Source organism: Salmo salar, chromosome 20, assembly GCF_965601325.2.
Source record: "Salmo salar chromosome 20, fSalSal1, whole genome shotgun sequence".
In the NCBI taxonomy this organism is placed as follows: domain Eukaryota; kingdom Metazoa; phylum Chordata; class Actinopteri; order Salmoniformes; family Salmonidae; genus Salmo; species Salmo salar.
In genome coordinates, this window is record NC_138310.1 from 50,520,466 (window position 1) to 50,535,346 (window position 14,881).

At 48.6% G+C, this 14,881-nt stretch overlaps 1 protein-coding gene across 1 annotated transcript in view; it reads left to right on the forward strand.

The window, feature by feature from the left end:
• Positions 1 to 8,022, forward strand: part of LOC106580728 (leucine-rich repeat and fibronectin type III domain-containing protein 1-like protein) — a 135,552-nt gene extending 127,530 nt beyond the window's left edge. Inside the window, exons 5-6 of the mRNA XM_014162071.3 lie at positions 6,619 to 6,672; positions 6,897 to 8,022. The gene's annotated coding sequence lies outside the window, so the exon portion shown is untranslated. The remainder of the gene's footprint in view (positions 1 to 6,618; positions 6,673 to 6,896) is intronic.
• Positions 8,023 to 14,881: the final 6,859 nt, after the last annotated feature.

The window sequence follows — 14,881 nt, forward strand, 5'->3', positions numbered from 1 at the left end:
TATCCATATATAATAAGTATATGCATATTCTTGTTACTGGGTAGGATTAGTAACCAGATTAAATCGGGTACGTTTATTTTATCCAGCCGTGAAAATACTGCCCCCTAGCCCCAACAGGTTAATGGTAAAAGGCAAAGCATCCACCAGAAAACAAAACAATAAATGATACTCACAACATGGACAGTCTTACAGGCTATGCAAACGCAGTGCAAGAACAATTCCCCACAACTGACAAACACACCCACATATATGGGACTCTCAATCAAAGGCAAATAGACAACACCTGCCTTCAATTGAGAGTCCCAACCCCAATTAACCAAACATAGACATACATAAACCAGACTCAACATAGAAATAGACCACAACTCAAAACCCGGAAATAATCAATCAAACGACCTCCTAACTAACACACCACCCCGAACCACATAAAACAAATACCCTCTGCCACGTCCTGACCAAACTACAATACCAATTAACCCTTATACTGGCCAGGACGTGACAGTACCCCCCCCCCCCCCCCTAAAGGTGCTAACCCCGGAAGCACCTTAAGAAAATAACAACCCCACACAACAACAACAACAACAACAAAAAATCCCCCTACTAAAGGGAGGGAAGGGAGGGTGGCTGCTGTCAACGACGGCACTGTGCTACACCCCCCCTCCCCAACCCACCTATATCTGGAGGTGGCTCCGGTTCTGGCCGTTCCAGGCAGTCGGGCCACTCTGGCAGCTCGGGGCAGTCGGGCCACTCTGGCAGCTCGGGGCAGTCGGGCCACTCTGGCAGCTCCGGGCAGTCTGGCCACTCTGGCAGCTCCGGGCAGTCTGGCCACTCTGGCAGCTCCGGGCAGTCTGGCCACTCTGGCAGCTCCGGGCAGTCTGGCCACTCTGGCAGCTCCGGGCAGTCTGGCCACTCTGGCAGTTCCGGGCAGTCTGGCCACTCTGGCAGTTCCGGGCAGTCTGGCCACTCTGGCAGTTCCGGGCAGTCTGGCCACTCTGGCAGTTCCGGGCAGTCGGGCCACTCTGGCAGTTCCGGGCAGTTGGGCCACTCTGGCAGTTCTGGCCACTCTGGCAGTTCCGGGCAGTCGGGCCACTCTGGCAGTTCCGGGCAGTCGGGCCACTCTGGCAGTTCCGGGCAGTCGGGCCACTCTGGCAGTTCCGGGCAGTCGGGCCACTCTGGCAGTTCCGGGCAGTCGGGCCACTCTGGCAGTTTCGGGCAGTCGGGCCACTCTGGCATCTCCTGGCAGTCGGGCCACTCTGGCATCTCCTGGCAGTCGGGCCACTCTGGCAGCTCCTGACTAGCGGGCGGCTCTGGCGGCTCCTGACTGGCGGGCGGCTCTGGCGACTCCTGACTGGCGGGCGGCTCTGGCGACTTACGACTGGCGGGCGGCTCTGGCGACTGTTGACTGGCGGGCAGCTCTGGCGACTGTTGACTGGCGGGCAGCTCTGGTGACTGACTGGCGGGCAGCTCTGGTGACTGTTGACTGGCGGGCAGCTCTGGTGACTGTTGACTGGCGGGCAGCTCTGGTAACTGTTGACTGGCACTCCAGTCTTGCCCCGTCAAACAGCCCTTGTGCCCCCCCCTAAAAAATCTTGGGGGTGCCTCTCGGTCTCCCTTACCCGTCGTGTTCCCCAGTCCTCGCCAGACTTCTTCCGCTGCTTGGTCCTGGTTTGGTGGGGAATTCTGTCACGATTGTCGTTGGTAATGGAGGACCAAAACGCAGCAGGTATGTGTAAGCTCATCTTGACGTTTATTAACTCAGAATGAACGTACAAAACAACAAACAAGAGAACGAACGATCAACAGACAGTCTGGCAAGGCACAAGGCTAAACACAGAACAAGAACAATTCCCCACAACTGACAAACACAAACACACCCACATATATGGGACTCTCAATCAAAGGCAAATAGACAACACCTGCCTTCAATTGAGAGTCCCAACTCCAATTAACCAAACATAGACATACATAAACCAGACTCAACATAGAAATAGACCACAACTCAAAACCCGGAAATAATCAATCAAACGACCTCCTAACTAACACACCACCCTGAACCACATAAAACAAATACCCTCTGCCACGTCCTGACCAAACTACAATACCAATTAACCCTTATACTGGCCAGGACGTGACAGCAACTCGAACCTTCAGCTCCCTCCACAGATTTTCTATGGGATTAAGGTCTGGAGACTGGCTAGGCCACTCCAGGACCTTAATGTGCTTCTTCTTGAGCCACTCCTTTGTTGCCTTGGCCGTGTGTTTTGGGTCATTGTCATGCTGGAATATCCATCCACGACCCATTTTCAATGCCCTGGCTGAGGGAAGGAGGTTCTCACCCAAGATTTGATGGTACATGGCCTCGTCCATCGTCCCTTTGATGCGGTGAAGTTGTCCTGTCCCCTTAGCAGAAAAACACCCCCAAAGCATAATGTTTCCACCTCCATGTTTGACGGTGGAGATGGTGTTCTTGGGGTCATAGGCAGCATTCCTCCTCCTCCAAACACAGCGAATTGAGTTGATGCCTTCCCTGTGGCTCAGTTGGTAGAGCATGGTGTGTGCAACGCCAGCATGGTGTGTGCAACGCCAGGGTTGTGGGTTCGATTCCCATGGGGGGCCAATACCCCCCACAGAAAAACAATTTTATGCATGAAATGTATGCATTCACTACTGTAAGTCGCTCTGGATAAGAGCGTCTGCTAAATGACAAAAAAATTTACCTGTAAAATGATGCCAAAGAGCTCCATTTTGGTCTCATCTGACCACAACACTTTCACCAGTTGTCCTCTGAGTCATTCAGATGTTCATTGGCAAACTTCAGACGGGCATGTATATGTATTCTTGAGCAGGGGGACCTTGTGGGCACTGCAGGATTTCAGTCCTTCACGGCGTAGTGTTTTACCAATTGGTTTCTTGGTGACTATGGTCCCAGCTGCCTTGAGATCATTGACAAGATCCTCCCGTGTAGTTCTGGGCTGATTCCTCACCGTTCTCATGATCATTGCAACTCCACGAGGTGAGATCTTGCATGGAGCCCCAGGCCGAGGGATATTGACAGTTCTTTTGCGTTTCTTCCATTTGCGAATAATCACACCAAATGTTGTCACCTTCTCACCAAGCTGCTTGGCGATGGTCTTGTAGCCCATTCCAGCCTTGTGTAGGTCTACAATTTTGTCCCTGACATCCTTGGAGAGCTCTTTGGTCTTGGCCATGGTGGAGAGTTTGGAATCTGATTGATTGATTGCTTCTGTGGACAGGTGACTTTTTTACAGGTGACAAGCTGCGGTTAGGAGCACTCCCTTTAAGAGTGTGCTCCTAATCTCAGCTCGTTACCTGTATAAAAGACACCTGGGAGCCAGAAATCTTTCTGATTGAGAGGGGGTCAAATACTTATTTCCCTCATTAAAATGCAAATCAGTTTATAACATTTTTGACATGCGTTTTTCTGGATATTTTTGTTGTTATTCTGTCTCTCACTGTTCAAATAAACCTACCATTAAAATTATAGACTGATCCTTTCTTTGTCAGTGGGCAAACGTACAAAATCAGCAGGGGATCAAATACTTTTTTCCCCCACTGTATATCAAACCACATCCACTGCGTGCACACCTGTTCTCAAAACTTCACTCCGTGGCGTGGTGGTTATCGAGGGGGAGTGTTGGAAAGATTTTTACCATTGAGAGAGGAACTGTTGTCATTCACAATGGATGTAAAAAAATAAATAAATAACTTGGTTGACTTTCTGAGTAATGAAAAGTAAATAACAGAAACAGCATCAGTAAGTGTCCCACACGAGTGATGACTGCTCACCTCCAATGCTTGGAAGAGCACTTTAGGATGGACCGACTTCCCAATCCATTTAACTGTGATCCTGGCTCAGTTGACAGTCCAAAAGCTGATCGAGCTGACATGCTGCAGACAACGCATTCACAGTTCAATACAGAGGAGTTTTGGTTCCTGACTCAAAGGGAATAACCTACCGTCGCCCTCTGAGTATTAGTGCGGCGTTCATAACAACTGGGAACTCGGAAATCTCAGACTTCGGACGTCAGTACACTCTAGACAACTGGGAACTTGGAAAGAAACAAGCTCCAGGTGGGAAAATCATTTTGAACGCTTATCCAACTCGGAATTCCAACTTGGGAACTCGGGCTTCATTCTAGAGCTCTGACTTTCCAACCTAAAGATCACTGACATCATGTTTTGACCTCGTATTTTTCAGAGTTCCCAGTTGTTTTGAAAGCGCTCTAAAAGACATGGTAGGCTACCCTTCACCAGCTCATATCTGTGTAAAGCTGGATTCAGTGCTCTCGTCTGCATTAAAACCAAATATCGATCCAGGTTGGATGACAGCAGAGATGAGGTGCGCACTGTCGACCCCGCCCCCTGACTTTAAGATGCTCCAATGCGACATGCATCAAGCACACCTATCTCAGCGGTGGTGGTGAGATAAGAGACATTATGTCAGACTAATTTGCAATTGACTGTCATATAGCCCCACATTAAAAGAATGTGATGGTGAGTTGAGAAGACAATCAGAAATACTGTTTTTAAATTGACTGTCATAGCCCCAAATAAAAAAGTTAACATTGGCTGTTAATTACATACTTGTTTTCACATGGGTAGGGTCGTGAAAATGTTCAGATATCAAAATGTGGTCAGAGGCGAAAAAGGTTTGGGAACCCCTGACCTAAGCTAAGAGATTATCAACCTTCCGATCACTGTCTTCATTGACCTCATGTAATAGCTTGCAATTTGAGTCATCAACTGCTGCAGCAGTGAAGCAATCCATGCAGCTCTGATTTGGGATCAGTTGTTTTTGTTCTTGAGCAGTTTATGAGTCCTGGTTGCATTACATATCCATTTAGTAGGAAGAGCTATTTTTGTCTCAGATGACCGAGTGATTAGACCTTGATTACATGCAGTTTACAATCCTGTCGATCATAGTCTTCTTCAAGAAGAGAGTTTAGTTGGCTCAATGAATGGCTGCGTGTTTATAGCTGTGGGCAGCAGCAGGCAGTGTTCTCTCTCTGTGACAGGCCTGGATGAGGCAGATGAGGTAGTATTCTTCCTCAGCCTCTGTGCTCAGCATTTAGCTGTGAAATACCTGCAGTGTCTGTGCATCCATAATTCATCTAGGAGCATCAGACAGCCAGCGAGGAGATGACAGATCACTCCCAGGAGGCCCTGTGTTTCTCACAGCGACACAATGAGGCTGACAGAGTTACTGGCGACAGGAGGAAAGGAGGGGGCGGAGAGCGAGCGTGAGACAGCGAGAGAGAGACTGGAGAGAGAGAGAGACTGGAGAGAGAGAGACTGGAGAGCAGAGACAAGTTTAAGAGGAAACAGAGTCAAGGAGGACAAAGACAAAGGTAGAGAGATTGATAAGAGAAGATGTGGTGTACAGAGAGAGAAAGACATGGAGGGGTTAAAAGATAGAGTGAGAGAAAGAGGTAGGGATGGAGAAGAGATTGAAAGGACTGCAGAAAGAGAGAGGGTAAATCTGACAGTAAATCTCAGTAAGACAAAAATAATGGTGTTCCAAAAAAGGTCCACAAATACAAATTGCATCTAGACACCGTTGCCCTAGAGCACACAAAAAACTATACATACCTTGGCCTAAACATCAGCACCATAGGTAACTTCCACAAAGCTGTGAATGATCTGAGAGACAAGGCAAGAAGGGCCTTCTATGCCGTCAAAAGGAACATCAAATTTGAAATACCAATTAGGATCTGGCTAAAAATACTTGAATCAGTTATAGAACCCTTTTCCCTTTATGGTTGTGAGGTCTGGGGTCCGCTAACCAACCAGAATTATACAAAATTATCCTCCGTGTACAACGTAAAACACCAAATAATGCATGCAGTGGAGAATTAGGCCGATACCCGCTAATTATCAGAATCCAGAAAAGAGCCATTCAATTCCACAACCACCTAAAAGGAAGTGATTCCCAAACCTTCCATAACAAAGCCATCACCTACAGAGAGATTAACCTGCAGAAGAGTCCCATAAGATAAGCAAGCTGGTCCTGGGGCTCTGTTCACAAACACTAACAGACCCCACACTGGAAAGAATTAACAAAAAAACTGCGCAAACTAGAATGAGTACATAGTGGCAGAATACCTGACCACTGTGACTGACCCAAAGTTAAGGAAAGCTTTGACTATGCAGAGACTCAGTGAGCATTGCTATTGAGAAAGGTCGATGTTATCCAAATCAGTCAGTGAACCAGCTTCTTAGATATGCTTCGTCATGGTCTTGGTCTGCTTTCATCACCTCATTTTCAACAACACCTATGTGTAAGACACTGTCAAATACTGGTAGGCGTGTGTGGCCTGGGGTGGTCTAGTGGTTACTGCTGTTGTCTTCTGATCACACAGATATGCCAGGTCTGGCGTGGGTTTGAATCTGGCCTATGCCCTTCTAGAGCACCATCTTATTATCCTGTGTCTCTGTCTAAAAAAGGAACTAGTAGGCGCAATCACATAGCCAGATGTGATATTCATATCTACAGAATTGTACCCCCCTGGGTCAGGTAAGACATACGGGATCTTTCCAGGTATTCTTAGTTCAGGTGATGAGGTTTGTGCACTGATTCCTGTGTCCTGTCTCTTCCAGATTCGTACATCACCCATGCTCGTCTTCTGAGGTGGAGGGAGAGAGAATGGAAAGGTGAGTTTAGGGGCAGAGAGCTATACATTTTAATTCTATATGCAAGTTCTACATAGAGATGGGAAAGTTATGACGTTACGCAAGTCTGATTTAAAGGGCAAATGAGAAGGGAAGAAGGGACAGGTAGAACACAAATAGTGTTTTCTTTCTATTGCATTCGATTGTCTAGTAGACTGCAGGTTTAGGCAATACTTAGTGACGTTTACTTTAATTCTCTCCTCCAGGTAAAATCCCCCTGGTTCAAGGAAGCTGGACAAACAAACTCACAAAAGAATACATATGAAGCCAAGAACAGCATTAGGAGTAGAGATGGGTGGATGCCATGGAATCGCTGTGTGCAATTCTACCTGGAACTGGGATGTAATCCAGCCCTGTGGAGTGGAGGGAAATTCATTCCAAAACCTGGGGCTTCTTTCACTGTGTGAGGAATGAGTTGACAACCCAGACCCCTCAAATTCCTTTCGGAATACTTTTTGAGATTCTCATCGGAATTGCCTATTACAGAGGAACACCCTTGGATGGTTTTGATGAAATGTTGTGGGTTTCATAATAAAGCTCCACTCTCCCTTAACGATCGGTCACATGCCAAAGGAATACAATAAGAGAAGGTGATACAGTGTTTTGTTTTCCTCCCCGAGGGCCTTGGAAGTGTTAGCACACATCGATGTCACGTCGATGCACCAATATCAAACGGTTGTTCGGTGATCTCTAGGGCACTTTATAATCTTTATAATCCTCTCTCTCTCTCTCTCTCTCTCTCTCTCTCTCTCTCTCTCTCTCTCTCTCTCTCTCTCTCTCTCTCTCTCTCTCTCTCTCTCTCTCTCTCTCTCTCTCTCTCTCTCTCTCTCTCTCCCTCTCTCTCTCCCTCCATCTATATGGACAACTGAATAATATAATCAACAATTATGAGATCAAATGCATCCATTTTGGATGACGGTGGAAAAAATATAATTATTTGGCCAAAAACATGGGCTCTCAAGATGAGGTCAAAAGAAGCACCTGGTTTGGTTTTATTACATGAACCTACAGCACAAGCAATGCATTGTGGTTTGATAGTGAAATGGTGAGTTAAGTTTCATTCTGACACAAACTTTACAGAGAAGAAACTGACCCTATTGTATACCACTTGCCAATTGAAAAGATGGACGCACGGATCAAATACTCTTTTTCCCCTTACTGTTGACTGTGTATGTATTTGTATGTGAGATACACCTTCAATCTTCTCTGATTTGATACCCATATTTCCTTTGAATTATGAAGCAACAATAAGAAAAAAACGTGAGATGGAATTTTATGCTTTCATAGGTAAAATATGTGGATTTATAAAGAAATAAAATTATTTTTCTTGAAGATGTGCAGCAACATTACTCACGCAATTTCTGAAAAGAATCCTATTCATAGATTAATAATTGCATGAAGTGTCAAACTTGTTTTACTTTAAGAAAATGCATTAGAAGCAGTGTTTTCATCAGCTTTGTTGGTCAGTTTTCAACCAAACTGACCTTATGACAATGTAATTACAGTTACAGAAGTATGGTTTTGCCACCAAGGGTCGCCAGAGGCTTTCATGGTGACTTTAACAAGTCACTTTCCACAGGCACTGTTGAAGGGAAAACATTTTTTAAATTTGATTAACTCTAGGTCGTACTTCTGCTTTCCAGTCTGTGGTCAGATGGTCCAACCATGTCATTGTTTAAAACTGCATTGCCATTGTGGTAGGCAAACGTCCACGGACAAACCATATACATGAAATATGTATTTTAGGAAAGCAAAAAGCATCAACAGGATTGACAACATTCATTGAGATTCATGTGTAATTTCTTATTAGCATATATTTTACATAAGGGAGACCAAAAGCAGCTTTGCAAGGTAACCAGCGAAGTGGTTCCACTCTCACGTGGTTGTCAGCTTTGCCTGCATTATGGTAAACCTTTATTATTGATGTGTCATTTATCGTTTTTGATGCTTTTACAGCAGATTCCTTTTATTCAAGTGCTGATTTACACAAAAATTATCTGCTTGTTTAAAAGAGAACGTGTGAATGGATTTAGAGCTTGACAAAAAGGCTGAGATTGCCTCTCCCTACAAAACACTGCACATCACCTCCATGTGATTAGATTCAGGAAAAAGTTCTGGATCCCTTTTTTAACTTTGATCTTACTTTTTTTAACACTTTCCCTTAATTTTAAAATGACCATTAACTCTATTACTAGGCCTACCTTTTTGACGTTGACCTTTTGAAGAGTACCTGTTGAATTACCAATTCTAGCTCAAATTAAACTAAACGAGTGCTCTTCTATCTCCTATTTTATTGATTTCAACCTTAAAGTCATGAACCACTTTTGCCAGATGTGGTGCTTGTCAATATCCTCCAAAGAAAATAAAAAACATTCATCACTAGCCCGTTTACACCTGGTGCTAACATGCGTCCGATGCGTCCTGATCTTATACAGATGCTAAAGGCATAGATGTCTATGTGCCCACAGGCATAGACGATTAAAAGACACACATTCTGATCTGATTGTAATTAGATTTTACAAGTGTGAACAGTCAAGATCAGGATGAAGTACGCATGTTAGCGGCAGATATAAATGGGGCTTAAGATCCAAAAGAAAAACATAGAACATGAGGTAACAACATTAACCTCTCTAGGGTAGGGGGCAGTATTTTCACGGCCGGATAAAAAACGTATCCGATTTAAACTGGTTACTACTCTTTGTTTATTGTTCAGGTCGGTACATTTTCCGGCAGTTTTTTTCCGGGTGCTGTTTTCACCCGTGTTTTGTGGCAACCGTTATTGTTGGCACATTGGTATGTTTACTTTGTGCTATTTATTAAGTAAAGTGCGTTGTTCACTCATCTCTGCTCTCCTGCGCCTGACTTCATGCACCAACTACACCCACCGCCTGACAGAATCACACACCCAGAAACGTCATGGAGTCAGCAGGAGCAGGTACCCCTGTTATTGGGGTCGAGGAGCACGTCCAGGAGCAAGCGGAGATGCTCCATCATCTCGGCGCCATCATGGATCGCGTCCTACAGACTATGGATCGCTGGGAGAGAAAGGGAGGTCCTCCAGCGCCTCCGCCAGTGCAACCAGGGTCTCCACTACTCGCCCCTCTTTCACCCGGTCCCAGTGGGATTCGTCTTGCCCTCCCTAGGGAGTATGATGGGACGGCTGCACAATGTCAGGGTTTCCTCTTACAACTGGAGCTCTACCTAGCAACCGTCCACCCGGCGCCTTCGGACCGAGAGAGGGTGTCCACCCTCGTCTCATGCCTCTCAGGGAGAGCCCTGGAGTGGGCCAACGCCATGTGGGGAGAAGGAGATGCGGCGCTGGACCACTTCGAAGATTTCACCCGTCGCTTCAGGGCAGTCTTCGACCATCCGCCTGAGTGTAGAGCGGCGGGTGAACGTCTCGTACATCTGAGGCAGGGGATGAGGAGCGCCCAGGAGTTCGCTCTGGACTTCCGGACCCTGGCCGCTGGCGTGGGATGGAACGACAGGGCCCTGATCGACCACTATCGTTGCAGTTTGCGCGAGGACATCCGTCGGGAGTTGGCCTGCAGGGACACCACCCTCACATACAACCAGCTGGTGGACCTGTCCATTCGGTTGAATAACCTGCTGGCTACCCGCGGACGTCCAGATCGGGGTCTGTCGGTTCCATCCCCCAGCACCACCGCTCCGACGCCCATGGAGCTGGGAGGTGCTGTGCTTAGGGAGACCGGAGGAGGTTCCGTTTCATGTACCATCTGTGGCTGCAGAGGGCACACTGCCGGTCGGTGCTGGGGAGGTTCCTCTGGGAGTCGAGGCAGCAGGCAGGGCACTCTCGCGTCACCCCAGGTGAGCCGGCACCATGCTCACCCAGAGCTCTCTGTTGCCCACATGTTTTTGACCGTTACTTTTCCTGAGTTTTTCCCGCATTCCCAGCATAAGGCGCTTGTCGATTCAGGCGCAGCTGGGAATTTCATTGACAGATCATTTGCCTATAGATTAGGGATCCCCATTGTTCCAGTGGATGTGCCCTTCCTAGTTCATGCCCTAGAGAGTCGACCATTAGGGTCTGGGTTGATTAGGGAGGTCACCGCGCCCTTGGGCATGGTGACGCAGGAGGGTCATAAGGAGAGAATCAGTCTCTTCCTTATTGATTCTCCTGCATTTCCCGTGGTGCTAGGCCTACCCTGGTTAGTCTGTCATGATCCGACTGTTTCGTGGCAACGGAGGGCTCTCACGGGGTGGTCACTAGAGTGCTCGGGGAGGTGTTTAGGGGTTTCCGTTGGTGCGACTACGGTGGAAAGTCCAGACCAGGTCTCCACCGTGCACATTCCCCCTGAATATGCCGATTTGACTCAATTACCACCCCATCGACAGGGGGATTGTGCGATAAATCTCCTGGTAGACGCCGCACTTCCCAGGAATCACGTGTATCCCTTGTCACAAGCAGAGACAGCGGCTATGGAGACTTATGTCTCCGAACCCCCCTACATTCGGTCTTCCACTTCACCCGCATCGAGTTTCTTTTTTGTGAAGAAGGAGGGAGGTCTGCGCCCGTGTATTGACTATCGAGGTCTAAATCAAATCACGGTGAGGTACAATTACCCGCTACCTCTCATCGCCATGGCAATTGAGTCACTGCACGGGGCGCTTCTTCACTAAACTAGATCTCAGGAGAGCATACAACCTGGTGCGTATCCGGGAGGGAGACGAGTGGAAGACGGCATTCAGTACCATCTCAGGGCATTATGAGTACCTCGTCATGCCGTACGGGTTGATGAATGCTCCATCAGTTTTCCAAGCCTTTGTAGATGAGATTTTCAGGGACCTGCATGGGTAGGGTGTAGTGGTGTATATTGATGACATTCTGATATACTCCGCTACACGCGCCGAGCATGTGTCCCTGGTGCACAGGGTGCTTGGATGATTGTTGGAGCATGACCTGTACGTCAAGGCTGAGAAATGCCTGTTCTTCCAGCAGGCCGTCTCCTTCCTAGGGTACCGCATTTCCACCTCAGGGGTGGAGATGGAGAGTGCACCAGCTACACCCACCTCCTGACACTGTCGAAGTAACAATGTTTACTGTAGCAACAGGGGCAAATAATCCAGGGTAAAGCATAGGTACAGGACGGCAGGCAGACTCAGGGTCAGGGACAGAGTTCAGTAATCCAGAGGTGGAGCAAAGGTACATGATGGCAGGCAGACTCAGGGACAGGCAGAGAGGTCAGGTGGGCGGGTACAGGGTCAGGACAGGCAAAGGTCAAAAACCAGGAGGATGAGAAAAGAGAGGCTGGGAAAAGATAGGAGCTGACAGGAAAACTGCTGGTAAGCTTGAACAAACAAGACGAACTGGCAACGAACAGACAGAGAACACAGGTATAAATACACAGGGGATAATTGGGAAGATGGGCGACACCTGGAGGGGGTGGAGACAAGCACAAGTGAAACAGATCAGGGCTGGCCATCAATGACACGGGGGGAGGGATGGGCCTAGAAACAGAAGACAAATGGGCAGTCAGACATGGTTTTGACTCTAGACACAGAAAAGGTAGGAAAAATACGGAGGGTACAGGGCAACAGAGAACGAACAGCAGAGGGGCTAATGATCTTGGAGCAGGCGGGACAGGTCTCGGCTTCCGGTGGTGTAGCCGCCGCCCGATAGCGACGTGCCAGTGCCTCAGGCTCGACCTTCTTTTGTACCGGTCGGTGCTGTGGAAGCGAAGTGGCCCAGGCCTTACTGAACCCTTCCCGGAGGTCCTGGGACTCTGCGGAGATTGCGGAGAGGTCAGGGGCAATTTCCAAGCCCCGCAGGAAGACGTCCCGGGGAAGGCAGAGCTGACTTCAGGCAATGAGTGTGGCAGGACGGGCTCCAGCCCATGATGGCACCAGTAGCCCAGTCAATGGAGGGATTGTGTCACTGGAGCCAAGAGATACCACGAGAATATCAATACCACGGGAACCTGCGCAGACTCAACCAGCAGGAACCCTGTGGTTGACAGGGGTGGTCTGGTGGGTGACCTGGCCAAAAGAGCGCCCGTCCAGCACTCCAACACTCATCGGAATGGAGAGGGGTTGAGTGGGGATGCCCAGCTTGGACGCCAGTCTAACGTCCATGAGACTCACATCAACCCCCGAGTTGATGAGTACCTGGAGAGACTTGGACTGGTCACCCCACAGCAGGGTGGCATGGAGAGGGGGCTGAGTAAGGGGAGAAGAACAATTATCTTTCAGACCCACCAGTGTACTCACTCCAACGAATGAGCTAGCTGTCTTGAAGGGACAGGTAGACACAAAATGACCGGCAATACCGCAATGCAGACAACTCTGGGTCTCAAGTCTGCGTACGCGGTCGGCTGGAGACAGCCTAGCCCTGCCGAGCTGCATCGGCTCGGGAAGAGGTGAATCAGCAGTCTCCAGAGGCTCTTGGAGGGACTCGGGTAAGGTCGGATCTTCTCAGGGACATAGACGCCGGGGACTTCATCAGCTGAAAGGTGGGATCCCTGAGTGAGCGATTGGTACCACAATCGGACCTCTTCTGTCTCCTACGTTCCCGTAGCCAACCATCGATCTGGATGGTTAAAGCGATGAGTGAGTCGAGATCTGTCGGTAGTTCTCGGGCTGCCAGCTCATCCTTTACCTCCTCTGATAAGCTGTGCAGGAACGTGTCGAACAGCGCTTCCGGGTTCCAGGTAACCTCCGCTGCTAGCGTGCAGAACTCCACCGCATAGTCTGCCACACTGAGGGTGTCCTGTCGAAGCTGGAGTAACTTCCGGGCAGCCTTTCTCCCAGACACCGGAGCCTCGAACACCTTTCTTACCTCCGCCACAAATACCTCCAGACTGAGGCAGATGGCGGATTGTTGCTCCCACACCGCCATGGCCCAGGCGAGTGCCCTCCCGGACATCAGCGAAATAATGTACGGTATCTTCGAGCGGTCTGAGGGGAACGAAGAAGGCTGCAGCTCGAAAACGAGGGAGCAGTGGGAGAGAAAGGCCCGGCAGGTTCTGGAATCTCCATCGTCGTGCTCTGGGGGAGGTAAGCGGGGTTCCCGGGAAACCGGGGTGACGGCACTGTTACCAGCCGGGTTACAGAGGGGCTGGGAGATTACCGTCATTGTTGGTTGCCTAGTAGGCATCCCACAGACTTGCTCCTGCAAAATGTCCAATGCTTGGTCGTGACGTTTGGCCGTGGCCTGGAACCCCTCCATCAGACCACGAAGCAACTCCTCGTGCTTACCAATGGTGGCTCCTTGGAAGGAAATGGCGTAGTGGCGCAGGTCCAAGTCTGCTGGGTCAGTCATGGCCAGTTCGTACTATCAGGAATCAAGGTAAGACCCAGATGCAGACCGTCGAAGTAACAATGTTTATTGTAGCAACAGGGGCAGGCAAAGACAGGTCAAGGCAGGCAGGGCCCGATAATCCAGGGTAAGGCAAAGGTACAGGATGGCAGGCAGACTCAGGGTCAGGGACAGGCAGAGTTCAGTAATCCAGAGGTGGAGCAAAGGTACAGGATGGCAGGCTCAGGGACAGGCAGAGAGGTCAGGCAGGTGGGTACAGGGTCGGGACAGGCAAAGGTCAAAAACCAGGAGGATGATAAAAGAGAGGCTGGGAAACGATAGGAGCTGACAGGAAAAACGCTGGTAAGCTTGTTTGATAAAAGAGAGGCTGGGAAACGATAGGAGCTGACAGGAAAAACGCTGGTAAGCTTGAACAAACAATACAAACAGACAGAGAACACAGGTATAAATACACAGGGGATAATCGGAAAGATGGGCGACACCTGGAGGGAGGTGAAACAGATTAGGGTGTGACACTACTTTAATCATGGTATGTTTGTGAGTCTTACAAAATGGAGGAGCAATGATTCAGCATTTTTGCTAAATGGAATGAAATCTAACATCATTGGTCCTTCAGGCTCCAAACAGGTGGTGCAGAATACTAAACACCCAGGCAGACAGACCTCTTGGGCCTCTGCTGGTCCCACAGCTAATGTCAAAATTGCTCAGGCAGACAGTTTACATTCTCGGGAATAGTAATTAATTAGATATGTCATTCTGCCCTAACCTGTGACTGTTGTGAGATTGGATAACCTCTATGGGGTTTTAAGGACTAGTCTGTCCTCTTTAAGTGAGTGAATACAAACCTCATGTTGTATTAACTGTCATCCAAAACTCACTAATAGTATGTACTTTCATTGTACTTTCATGATTTGA